Genomic DNA, 13,982 nt, shown 5'->3' on the forward strand with positions numbered 1-13,982 from the left:
TATTTCGTTTTACTCCTAGACAGCAATGTTCTCTAAAATGTCTCTTCACACATTCTACATAAAGAATGTTTCCAACCTGCTAAATCAAAAGAAAATTTTACCTCTGTGAGATTAATCCACACATCACAAACCAGTTTCACTGATAACTTCTTTCTAGTTTTTATCTGGGCATATTCCGTTTTTCTCCACAGGCTTCAATGGGCTTCCAAATGTCCCTTCACACATTCTACAAAAAGAGTGATCAAACTCACTGAATCTAAAAGAACATTTTAATTCTGTAAGATGAATCTGTGGATTCACAAGACAGTTACTTCACAAGGCAGTTTCACAGATATCTTCTTTTTAGTTGTTATCTAGGGATATTCAGGGTTTTTTTCCCTAGGCCTCAATTGACTTGAAAATGTCTCTTCACACCATAGACCTCAGTGACCACAAAATGTCCATTCTCAGAATAGACAAAAATAGTGTTTTCAGACTGCTGAATTCAAAATTTTTTAAAACTATTTGAGATGAATTTACCCATCACAAAGCAGTTTCTCAGAAAGCTTACTTCTAGTTTTTATCTGAGGATGTTTCCTTTGTCACCATAGGCCTCAAAGCACTCCCAATATCTCTTTGCAGATTCTATATGGACAGTGTTTCCAAACTGCTGAATGAAAGGAAAACTTTAACTTTGTGAGGTGAATGCATACATCACAAAGTAGTTTCTCAGAGAGCTTCCTTCTAGTTTTTATTTTGAGATATTCACTTTTTCGCCATTGGCCTCAATGAGCTCCCAAACGTCCATTTGCAGAATGGACGAAAACAGTGTCTTGAAACTGCTGAATCCAAAGAAATATTTAAGTCCAGGAGATGAATGCACACATCAAAAAGCAATTTCTCATAATGCTTCTTTGTACTTTGTATCTGAAGATGTTTCTTTTCTCACCATAGGCCTTAAGGTGCTCCCAAATATCCCTTTGCAAATACTACAAAAATAGTGTTTCCAAACTGCTGAATGAAAAGAAAAGTTTAACTCTGTGAGGTGAATGCACACATCACAAAGCTGTTTGTCAGATAGCATCCTTCTAGTTTTTATCCTGGGATATTCACTTTTTCTCCTGTAGCCTCAATGAGCTCCCAAATATTCATTCACAGAATGGACACAAACAGTGTTTCCAAACTATGGAATCCAAAGGAATGTTTAACTCTGTGAGATGAATGCACACTTCACAAAGTAGTTTCTCAGAAAGCTTCTTTCTTGTTTTTATTTGAAGATATTTCCTTTTTTAACACAGGTCTCAATCCATTCCCAAATTTCGCTTCTCAGATTCTATAAAAACAGTGTTTCCAAACTGCTGAACAAAAATAAATATTTGGCTCTGTGGGATGAACGTATACATCACCAAGCAGATTCTCAGATAGTTTCCTTCTAGTGTTTATCCTGTGATATTCGCTTTTTTGCCATTGGCCTCAGTGAGTTCCAAAATGTCCATTCACAGAATGGACAAAAGCAGTGTTTCCAAACTGCTGAATACAAAGAAAGGTTTAACTCTGTGAGATGAATTCACACACCACAAAGCAGTTTCTCAGATGCAACTTTCTAGTCTTTATGTGAAGATCTTTCCTTTTTCACCATAGGCCTCAATGTGCTCACAAATATCCCTTCGCAGCTTCTACAATAAAAGTGTATCCAAAGGGCTGAATGAGAAGAAAACTTTAAATCCACTAGATGATTGCACACATCACTAAACTGTTTCTCAGATAGCTTCCTTCTAGTTTTTATCCTGAGATATTCGCTTTTTCTCCATTGACCTCAAAGAGCTCCCAAATGTGTATTTGCAGAATGGACAAAAAAAAGGGGGGGGGGGCTCCAACCTGATGAATCCAAATAAAAGTTTACCTCTGTGAAATGAATGCACTCATCAACAAAGCAGTTTCTCAGAAAGCTGTTTTCTAGTTTTTATTTGAAAATATTTCCTTTGTCACCATTGATCTCAATGCACTGCCAAATTTCCCTTCATAAAATATATAAAAACCGTACTTCCTAACTACTAAATGAAAAGAAAGGTTTAACTCTTGGAGATGAATGCACACATCACAAAGCAGTTTCTCAGATAGCTTCCTTCTAATTTTTGTCTTTTGTCTATGGATATTGGCTTTTTCATCATAGGCCTCAGTGTACTCCCAGAAGTCCATACATAGAATGGACAAAAGCAGGATTTCCAATCTGCTAAACCCAAAGAAAGGTTTAACTCTGTGAGATAAAGGCATACATCACAAAGCAGTTTCTCAGAAAGCTTCTTTCTAGTTTTTAATTGAACATATTTCCTTTTTCACCTTAGGCCTCAGTCTTCTCCCAAAGATATCATTGCAGATTCTACAAAAACAGTATTTCCAAACTTCCCAATGATCAGAAAGGTTTAACTCTGCTTGATGAATGCACACATTTGAAAGCAGTTTCTGAGAAAACTTCTTTCTAGTTTTTATCTAAGCATGTTTACTTTGTCACCACAGGCCTCAATGCACTCCAAATATCACTTCACCGATTCTACATACACAGTGTTTCCAAACTGCTGAATGATAAGAAAGGTTTATCTCTGTGAGATGAATACAAACATCACAAAGAAGTATCTCAGATAGCTTCCTTCTAGTTTTTATCCTGGGATATTCGCTTTTCTGCCATTGGCCTCAATGAACTCTCAAATGTCCATTCACAGAAAGAACAAAAACAATATTTCTTAACATTTGAATCCAAGGACAGTTTTAACACTCTGAGATGAAAGCACACATCACAAGGCAGTATCTCAGAAAGCTTCTTTCTAGTTTTTATCTGAAGATGTTTCCTTTGTCACTATAGGCATCAATGCACTCCCAAATATCCCTTTGCAGATTCTGCAAAAACAGTGTTTCCAAACTCCTTAATTCAGACAGTTTTAACTCTGTGAGATGAAAGCATACACCACAAAGTGGTTTCTCATAAAGTTTCTACTTTTTATGTGAAGATGATTCCTTTTTCACCATTGGCCTCAATGCATTCTAAAATATCCCTTCACAGATTCTAGAAAAGCCGTGTTTCCATTCTGGTGAATGAGAAGAATGGATTAACTCTGTGAGATGTATGCACACACATTACAAATGGTTTCTCAGATAGATTCCTTCTGGTTCTTATCCTGGGATATTCACTTTTTCACCACTGGCATCAATGAGCTCCCAAATATCCATTCGCAGAATAGACAAAAACAGGGTTTCCAAACTGCTGAATTCAAAGAAAGTTATAACTCTGTGTGATGAATGCACACATCACAAAGCAGTTTCTCAGAAATCTTCTGTCTTGTTTTCATCTGTAGATGTTTTCTTTTTCACCGTAAGTCTCAAAGTGCTACCAAATATCCCTTTGCAGATTCTACAAAAACTGTGTTTCCACACTACTAAATGAAAAGAATGGTTTACCTCTCTGAGAGGAATGAACACATCACAAAACGGGTTCTCAGATAGCTTTCTTCTACTGTTTATCCTGGGATGTTCACTTTTATGCCTATGGCCACAATGAGCTCCCAAATGTCCATTCACAGAATGGACAAAAGCAGTTTTTCCAAACTGCTGAATCCAAAGAAATATTTAAGTCCAGGAGATGAATGCACACATCACAAAGCAGTTTCTCAGAAAGCTTCGTTCTACATTTAACTGAAGATGTTTTATTTTCACCATAGTCCCCAATGCATTCCCAAATAATCCTTCACAGATTTTATGAAATCAGTCATTTCAAACCACTGAATGAAAAGAAAGGTTAAACTCTGTGATGTTAATTCACAAACCACAAAGTAGTTTCTCAGATAGTTTCCTTCTAGTTTTTATCCTGGGATATTTGCTTTTTCGCCATTGGCCTCAATAAGCTACGAACTATCTATTTGTAGAATGAAGAAAAACAGTGTTTACACACTGCTTAATCCAATGAAAAATTTAACTCTATGAGACGAATGCACCCATCAAAAAGCAGCATCCCAGAAAGCTTCTTTCTAGTTTTTAACTCAAGAGGTTTCCTTCTTCATGACAGGCCCCAAAGGGCTCCCAAAAATCCCATTGCAAATTCTACAAAAATACCATTTCCAAACTGCGGAATGAAAAGTAAGGTTTAAGTCTGCTAGATGAATGCACACATCCCAAAGTGGTTTCTCAGATAGCGTCTTTCTGGTTTTTTTCCTGAGATATTAGTTTTTTCGACACTGGACTCCTTGGGTTCCCAATATCCATTTGCACAATGGACAAAAACAGTTTTTTCTAAAACCATAATGCAAAGAAAGGTTTAACCTTGTGACATAAATGTACACATCACAAAGCTTTCTCAGAAAGCAAAGAAGCTTTTAGGGAAGCTAGTTTTTATCTGAAGATGTTTGCTTTTCCACAAAAGGCCTCAATATGATTCCAAATATCCCTTTGCCTATTCTATAAAAATAGTGTTTGCATACTGCTGAATGTAAGAAAGTGTTAACTCTGTGAGGTGAATGCACACATCACAAAGCAGTGTCTCAGAAAGCTTCTTCTAGTTTTTATCTGAAGATGTTTCTTTTTTCTCCATTGGCCTCATTGTGCTCCAAAATATCCCTATGCAGATACTACAAAAACAGTGTTTCCAAATTGCTAAATGAAAACAGAGGTTTAAGACTCTGAGATGAATGCTCACATTACAAAGAGTTTTCTGAGATAGCTTTTTTTCTGGTGTTCATTTTTTGGATATTCACTTTTTCACCATTGGCCTCAATGAGTTCCCAAATGTTCATTCACAGAATGGACAAAGACAGTGTTTCCAAGCTACTGAATTAAAAGAAAGGTTTAACTCTGGGAGATGAAGGCCTGCATCACAAAGCAGATTTTGAGAATGTTTCTTTCTACGTTTATCCAAAGATGTTTTCTTTTTTACCATATACCCCAATACACTCCCAAACTACCCCTTGCAGATTGCACAAAAATAGTGTTTCCAAACTGCTGAAGGGAAAGAAAGTTTTAACTCTGTGAGATTAATTCTCAAACCACAACACAGTCTCTCAGATAGCTTCCTTCCAGTTTTTATCCTGGGATATTTGCTTTTCTGCCATTGGCTTTAATAAGTCTCCAAATGTCCATTCACAGAACGAACACAAACTGTGTTTGCAAACTGCAAAATCCAAAGAAATGTTTAAATCTGTGAGATAAATGCACACATCAAAAGGCAGTTTCACAGAAAGTTTCTTTCTAGTTTTCATCTGAAGATATTTCCTTTTTCACCTTAGACCTCAACGTTCTTTCAAATACCCCTCGCAGATTCTACAAAAACAGTGTTTCCAAATTGCTGAATGAAAAGAAAGTTTTAACTCTGTGAGATGAATGCACACATCACAAAGTGGTTTCTCAGGCTACTTCCTTCTAGTTTTTATACTGGGATATTCACTTTTTTACTATTTTTCTCAATGAGCTCCCAATTGACCCCTAATGGACAAAACCAGTGTTTGCAGAGTGCTGAATCCAAAGAAAGGTTTAACCCTGTGAGATGAATGCACACATAACACAGCAGTTTCTCAGAAAGCTTCTTTGTAGTTTTTATCTGAAGGTGTTTCCTTTTTCACCCTAAGCATCAATGCACTCCTGAATATCACTTTAGAGATATACAAAAACAGTGTATCCAAACGGCTGAATGATTAAAAAAAAAAAGTGTTTAACTCTGTGAAGTGAATTCATTATCACAAAGCTGTTTCTCAGATATCTTCCTTTGACTTTTTATCCTGGGATATTTGTTTTTTTTGCCATTGGCCTTCATGAAATGAATGAACAAAAACAGTGATTCCAAACTGCTGAATGAAAAGAAAGATGTAACTCTATGAGATGAATGCTGACATCACAATGTGTTTTCTCAGAGAACTTCCTTCTAGTTTCTATCCTGGAATATTTGTTTTTGCACCATTTGCTTCATTGAGCTCCAAAATGTCCATTGGAAGAATGAACAAAAACAGTGTTTCCAAACTAGAATACAAAGAAAGGTTTAACTCTGTGAGATGAATGCACCCATCACAAAGCAGTTTCTCACAAAGCCTATTTCTAGTTTTTAATTGAAGATGTTTCCTTTTTCACCTTGGGCCTCAATGCACTCCCAAAAATCCCTTTGCAAATTCTACACAAACATTTTTTCCAAACTACTGAATGAAAAGAAAGGTTTAAGTCTGTGAGATGAATGCACACATCCCAAAGCAGTATCTCAGATAGCGTCATTCTAGTTTTTATCCTGGAATATCGACTTTTTCACAATTGGCCTCAATGAATTCCAAAGTGTCCATTTGCAGAATGGAAAAAAAAGACTGTTTTCAAACTTTTGTACCCAAAGAAATGTTTAATTTCCAGATTTTGAGTTGAATCCACACATCACAAATAAGTTTCTCAAAAAGCTTCTTTCTAGTTTTTATTTGAAGATGTTTCTTTTTTCACCATAGTCCTCAATGCACTCCCAAATATCCCCTCACAGATTCTACAAAACAGATTTTCCAACCTGCTGAACGAAAAGAAAGGTTTAACTCTGTGAGATAAATGCACACATCACAAAGTGGTTTCTCAGATAGCTTCCTTACGGTTCTTTCCTGGGATATTTGCTTTATCTCCACTCACTACTATGAGCTCTGAAATGTCCTTTTGCAGAATGGACATAAACAATGTTTCCAAACTACTGAATCCAAAGAAAGATATAAATTCCTGAGTTGAATGCACACATCACAAAAAAAAGTTGCTCAGAAACTTTCTTTCTAGTTTTTATCTGAAGTTGTTTCTATTTTCACCACGGGCCTCAATGAGTTCCCAAATATCCCATCACAGATTGTACTAGAACAGTTTTTCCAAACTGCTGAATGAAAACGAAGATTTATGTCTGTGAGATTAATGCACACATCACAAAACAGTTTCTCAGGGAGACTCCTTATAGTTTCTATCCTGAGATATTTGCTTTTTTTGCCATTGACCTCAACAAGGTACAAACTGTCTATTTGCAGAATGGACAAAAGCAGTATTTCCAAACTGCTGAATCCAAAGGAAGGTTTAGCTCAGTGAGGTGAATGCACACATCAAAAAGCAGTTTCTCAGAAAGCTTGTTTCTAGTTTTTATCTGAATTTATTTCCTTTTTCTCCATAGGCTTAAATGTGATAATATCCCTTCCCAGATTCCACAAAAACATTATTTCCAAACTACTAAATGAAAAGAATGGTTTATCACTTTGAGATGAATGCACATGTCGCAAAGCAGCTTCTCAGAGAGCTTCCTTGTAGTTTTCAATATGCGATATTCCCTTTTTTGCCATTGGACCCAACGAGCTTCGAAATATCCATTCCCAGAATGGACAAAAAGTGTGTTTCTAACTGCTGAATCCAAAGAATGATTTAACTCTGTGAGATGAATGCATACATCACAAACAGGTTCCCTAAAAGATTCTTTCTCGTTTTTGTATGAAGATGTTTCCATTTCACCGTAGGCATAAATGAGTTCCAAATATCCCTTCACAGATTCTACAAAAACAGTCTTTCCAAACTGCTGAATTAAAAGAATGATTTACCTCTGTGAGATGAATTCACAGATCACAAAACGGTTTCCAGATAGCTTCCTTCTAGTTTTATCCTGGGATAATTGCTTTTTCAATATTGGCCTTGATGAGCTCCCAAATGTCCATTCGCAGAATGGACAAGAACAGTGTTTTGAAAGTTCTGACTCCAAATAAAGGTTTAAATCTGTAAGATAAATGCACACATCGCAAAGCAGTTTCTCAGAAAGCTTCTTTCTATTTTTTTACCTGAATATATTACCATTTTCACCATAGGCCTCAATGCACTTCCAAATATGCCTTTGCAGATTCTGAAAAACATTGTTCCCAAACTGCTGAAGGAAAAGAAACGTTTAACTCTGTGAGATGAATTCACACATCACAAAGCAGTTTCTCAGACACATTCCTTCTAATTATGCTCCTGGGATATTCCCTTCTCCACCGTTGGCCACAATGAGCTCCCAAATGTCCATTCTCACAATGGACAAAAAGAGTGTTTCCAATCTACTGGATAAATAGAAAGGTTTAACTCTGTGAGATGAATGCACACATCACAAAGTGGTTTCTCAGATGGATTCTTTCATGTTTTTATCCTGGGATATTAGCTTTTTTGCCTTTGTCTCAATGAACCCCAAATGTCCATTCACAAAATAGGCAAAAACAGTGTTTCCAAACTGCAGAATCCAAGAGAGGTTTCACTCTATGAGATGAATGCACACTTCACAAAGCAGTTTCTCAGAAAGCTTCTTTCTAGTTTTTATCTGAAGTAGTTTTCTTTTTCACCCTAGGCTTCCATGAGCACACAAATATCCCTTTGCAGATTCTACAAAAGCAGTGTTTCCAAATTGCTAAATGAAAATAAAGGTTTAACTCTGCCAAGTGAATGTACACATCACAAAGTGGTTTTTCAGATAGCTTCCTTCCAGTTTTTATCCTGAGTTATTCGCTTTATCACCATTGGCCTCAATGAGCACCAAATTGTCCATTCACAGAATTAACAAAAACAATGTTTGCAAACTGCTGAATCGAAAGGAAGGTTTAATCTGCGAGATGAATGCACACATCACCAAGTAGTTTATCAGGTAGTGTCCTGGTTTTTATCCTGGCATATTGGCTCTTTCACCATTGGCCTTATCGAGCTCCCCAATGTCCATTTGCAATGGACACAAACAGTGCTTACAAACTGCTGAATCCAAAGAATGGATTAAGTCTGCGAGGTGAATGCTCACATCACAAAGCAGTTTCTCAGAAAGTTTCTTTGTAGTTTTTGTCTGAAGTTGTTTCTTTTTCACCATAGGTCTCAATGCGGTCCCAAATAAGCCTTCGCAGTTTTTACGAAAACAGTGTTTTCAAACTACTGAATGAAAAGAAAGGTTTACCTCTCTAAGGTGAATGCATGCAACATGTACCGGTTTCTCAGAGAGGTTTCTTCTAGTTTTCATCCTGGAATATTCTTTGTCGCCATAGCCTCAAAGAGCTCCAAAATGTCCATTGGTAGAATGGACGAAAAGAGTGTTTCCAAACTGCTGAATCCAAATAAAGCTTTAACTCTCTGAGATGAATGCACACATACAAAGCAGTTTTCTCAGAATGCTTCTTTCTAGTTTTTATCTGAGGGCGTTTACTTTTTCATCATAGACCTCAATGGGATCCCAAATACCCCTTCACAGATTCTACAAAACTGTTTTTCAAACTGCTGAATAAAAAAAAAGATTTAAGTCTGTGAGATGAATGCACACATAGCAAAGACGTTTCTCAGATAGCTTCCTTCTAGTTTTATCCTGGGATATTCGCTTTTTCACCATTGACCTCATTGAGTTACCAAATGTGCATTTGCAGAATGCACAAAAACAGTGTTTCCAAACTGTTGAATCTGAAGAAAGTCTTCCTCTATGAGAAGAATGCACACATCACAAACCAGTTTCTCAGAAACTTTCTTTCTCATTCTTATCTGAAGATGTTTCCTCATTCACCATAGGACTCCATGAGCTCCAAAATATCCCTTCACAACTTCTTAAAAAAATGGTTTCCCAACTGCTGAATGAAAAGAAAGGTTTAACTCTGTGAGATGAATGCATACATCACAAATCAGTTTCTCAGATAGCTTCCTTCTTGTTTTTACCCTAGGATATTCGATTTTTCACCCTTGGCCTCAATGACAAACCAAATTTCCATTCACAGAATGGACAAAAACAATGTTTCCAAACTGCTGAATTCTAAGAAAGGTTTAATTCTGAGAGATGAATTCACACATCTCAAATAAGTTTCTCAGAAAGCCTCTTTCTAGTTTTTATCTGAAGATGTTTCCTTTTCCACTGTAGGCCTCAATGCACTCCCAAACATCCATTTGTAGATCCTTCAAAACCATTCTTTACAAACTGCTAAATTAAAATAAAAGTTTTACTCTGTGAGATAAACGCACACATCACAAAGTGGTTTCTCAGAGAGCTTCCTTCTAGTTTTTATCATGGGATGTTCACTTTTTCACAATTGGGCTCAATGAGCTCCAAAATGTCCATTTGCAGAATGGACAAAAACAGCATTTCCTAACTGCTGAATATGAAGATTGGTTTATCACTGTGAGATGAAAGAATACCTCTCAAAGCAGTTTCTCAGAAAGCTTTCTAGTAATTATATGAAGATGTTTCCTTTTTCACACTATGCCTCAATTCACTCTAAAATATTCCTTCACAGTTTCTACAAAAACAGTGTTTCCAAACTGCTGAATGAAAAGAAAGTTTTAACTCTGCGAGATTCATGCACACATCACATAGTGGTTTCCCAGCTAGTTTTCTTCCAGTTTTTATCCTGGGATATTCGCTTTATCGCCATAGGCCTCAATGAGCTCTGAAATGTCCATTCGCAACATGGACGAAAACAGTGCTTCCAAACTGCTGAATCCAAAGAAAGGTTTAATTCTGTGACATGAATGTCCACATCACAAAGCTGTTTCTCAGAACGTTTCTTTCTAGCTTTTATCTGAAGACGTTTCCTTTTGCACCATAGTCCTCAATGTGCTCCCAAATATCCCTTTGCAGATTCTACAAAAACAGTGTTTACAAACAGCTGAATGAAAATAAGGGTTTTCCTCTTTGATATGAATGCACACATCACAGTGCAGTTTCTCAGATAGCTTCCTTATAGTTTTTATAATGGGATATTCACTTTTTTACCATTGGCCTCAATGAGCTCCAGAATGTCCATTTTCAGAAGGGACAAAAACAGTGTTTCCAAAGTGCTAAATCCAAGGATAGTTTTAACACTGTGAGTTGAATGTACACATCACATAGCAGATTCTCACAAAGCTTCTTTCTACTTTTTATCTGAAGCTGTTTCCTTTCTCACAGTAGGTCTCATTGCGACCTCAAATAAGCCTTCGCAGTTTTTACAAAAACAGTGTTTACAAACTGCTGAATAAAAAGAACAGTTTAACTCTGCAATGTGAATGCACACATCACAAAGCAGTTTCTCAGACAGCTTCCTTCTAGTTTTTATCAAGGATACTCACTTTTTCATCACTGGCCTCAATGAGATCCAAAATGTCTATTCACAGAATGGACAAAAATTGTGTTTCCAAACTGCTGAATCCCAGGAAAGGTTAAACTCTGTGAGATAAATGCACCAATCACAAAGCATTTTCTCAGAAAACTTCTTCCTTGTTTTTCATCAGAAGGTTTTTCCTTTTTCACAATAGGTCTCAACGAGCAACCAAATAAGCCTTTGCGATTTCGAGAAAAACCGTGTTTCCCAACTACAGAATGAAAAGAAAGTTTTATCTCTGCAAGATGAATGCACACATTACAAAGCAGTTACTCAAATAGTTTCCTTCTAGTTTTTCCTTCTAGTTTTTATCCTGGGATATTTGCTTTTTCACTATTGACATCAATGAGTTCCCAAATGTCCTTTTACAGAATTGACAAAACCAGTGTTTCCAAACCACTGAAATGAAAGAAAGTTTTAGCCCTGTGAGATGAATGCACACATCATAAAAACGTTTCTCAGAAAGCTTCTTTCTAGTTTTTATCTGAAGATGTTTCCTTTTTCACCATAGGTCTCAATGTGCTCTCAGACATCCCTTTGCAGATTATAAAAAACCGATTTGTCCAAGTTTCTCAGTCAAAACAACTGTTTAACACTGTGAGATGAATGCACACATCACAAAGCAGTCATGCTGAGAAATCATCTTTCTGCTTTTTATCTGAAGATATTTGCTTTTTCACTTTAGGCCTCAAGCTTTCCCAAATATGCCTTCACAGTTTCTACAAAAACAGTGTTTCCCAAGTGCACTGTCTAAAGAAAGGTTTAACTCTGTGAGATGAATGCACACATCACAAACGAGCTTCTCAGAAAAATTTTCTAATTTTTATCATAGGACATTTCCTTTTTCACCATAGTCCTCAATATGCTCCCAAATATTACTTTGCAGATTCTACAAAACAGTGTTTCCAATCAGCTGAATGAAAAGAAATATTTCATGCTGTGAGGTGAATGCACACATCACAGAGCTGTTTCTTAGACAGCTTCCTTCTAGTTTTATACTGGGATATTACCTTTCCTGCAACTGGCCTCAATGAGCTCAGAAATGTCCATTCACAGAATGGACAAAATCAGTGTTTTGAAATTGCTGAATCCAAAAAAAGGTTTAACTTTGTGAGATGAATGCACACAACACAAAACAGTTTCTCAGAAAGCTTCTTTCTAGTTTTTATCTGAAGATGCTTCCTTTTCACCATAAGCCTCAATGGACTCTGAAATATCCCTTCACAGTTTCTACAAAAACAGTGTTTCCAAACTGCTGAATGAAAGAAAGGTTTACCTCCACAAGGTGAATGCCCACATCACAAAGCAGTTTCTCAGAAAGCTTTCTAGTTTTTATCTGAAGATATTTCGTTTTTCAAAATAGGCCTCAATGAGCTCCCAAATATCCCTTCACAGATTCTACAGAAACAGTTTTTCCAAGCTGTTCAGTCAAAAGAACAGTTTATATCTGTGATATGAATGCACACATCACAAAGCAGTTTCTCAGAAATCTTCTTTATAGCTTTTATCTGAAGATATTTCCTTTTTCACCAAAGGCCTCAATATTTTTCCAAATATGACTTCGATGATTCTACAATAACAGTCTTTCCAAAGTGCACTATCTGAGGGAAGCTTTAACTCTGTGAGAAGAATGCACACATTGCAAAACAGTTTCTCAAAAAACTTCTTACCAGTTTTTATCTTAAGATGTTTCCTAGGCCGGGCGCGGTGGCTCAAGCCTGTAATCCCAGCACTTTGGGAGGCCGAGACGGGCGGATCACGAGGTCAGGAGATCGAGACCATCCTGGCTAACACGGTGAAACCCCGTCTCTACTAAAAAAATACAAAAAAACTAGCCGGGCGAGGTGGCGGGCGCCTGTAGTCCCAGCTACTCGGGAGGCTGAGGCAGGAGAATGGTGGGAACCCGGGAGGCGGAGCTTGCAGTGAGCTGAGATCCGGCCACTGCACTCCAGCCTGGGAGACAGAGCGAAACTCTGCCTCAAAAAAAAAAAAAAAAAAAAAAAAAAAAAAAAAAAAAAAGATGTTTCCTTTTTCAACATAGGCCTCAATGTGCTCCCAAATATCCGTTTGCGTATTCTTAAAAAACACTATTTCCAAACTGCGAATTGAAAAAGAAAAGGTAAATTCTGTGAGAATGCACACATCACAAAACGTTTTCACAGATTGTTTCCTTCTAGTATTTATCCTGGCAAATTGACGTTTTCACCTTTGTCATCAATGAGCTCCAGAATTTCTATTTGCACAATGGACAAAAACATTGTTTCCAAACCACTGAATACAAAGAAAGGTAAACTCTGTGAGGTTAGTACCCCAATCACAAAGCAATTTCTCAGGAAAATTCTTTCTAGTTTTTGTCTGAAGATGTTTCCTTTTTCACCATAGGCCTCAATGCGATCCAAAATATCCCTTTGCCTATTCTACAAAAACAGTGTTTCCAAACTTCTGAATGTAAAGAAAGTTTTAACTCTGCAAGATGAATGTATACATCACAAAGCAGTGTCTCAGAAAACTTCCTTTTAGTTTTTAGCTGAAGATGTTTCCTTCTTCAACATAGGCCTCAATGCTCTCCCAAATATCCCTTTGAAGATTCTACCAAAACAGTCATTCCAGACTGCTGAATGAAAAGAAGTTTAACTCTGCGAGGTGAAAGCAAATATCACAAAACAATTTCTCAAATAGATTTCTTCTAGTTTTTATCTTGTGATATTTGCTTATTAGTCTTTGGCCTCAATGAGCTCCAAAGTGTCCACTTGCAGAATGGTCACAAACAGTGTTTCCAAACTGTTGAATCAAAAGAAAGTTTTAACTCTGTGAGATGAATGTAAGCATCACAAAGCAGTTTCTCAGAAAGCTCCCGTCTATTTTTTATCTGAAGACGTTTCCTTTTTCAACATAGGCCTCAATGAGCTC

The sequence above is a fragment of the Trachypithecus francoisi genome, unplaced genomic scaffold (genome assembly GCF_009764315.1).
Source record: "Trachypithecus francoisi isolate TF-2019V2 unplaced genomic scaffold, Tfra_2.0 Lachesis_group9, whole genome shotgun sequence".
Classification (NCBI taxonomy): domain Eukaryota; kingdom Metazoa; phylum Chordata; class Mammalia; order Primates; family Cercopithecidae; genus Trachypithecus; species Trachypithecus francoisi.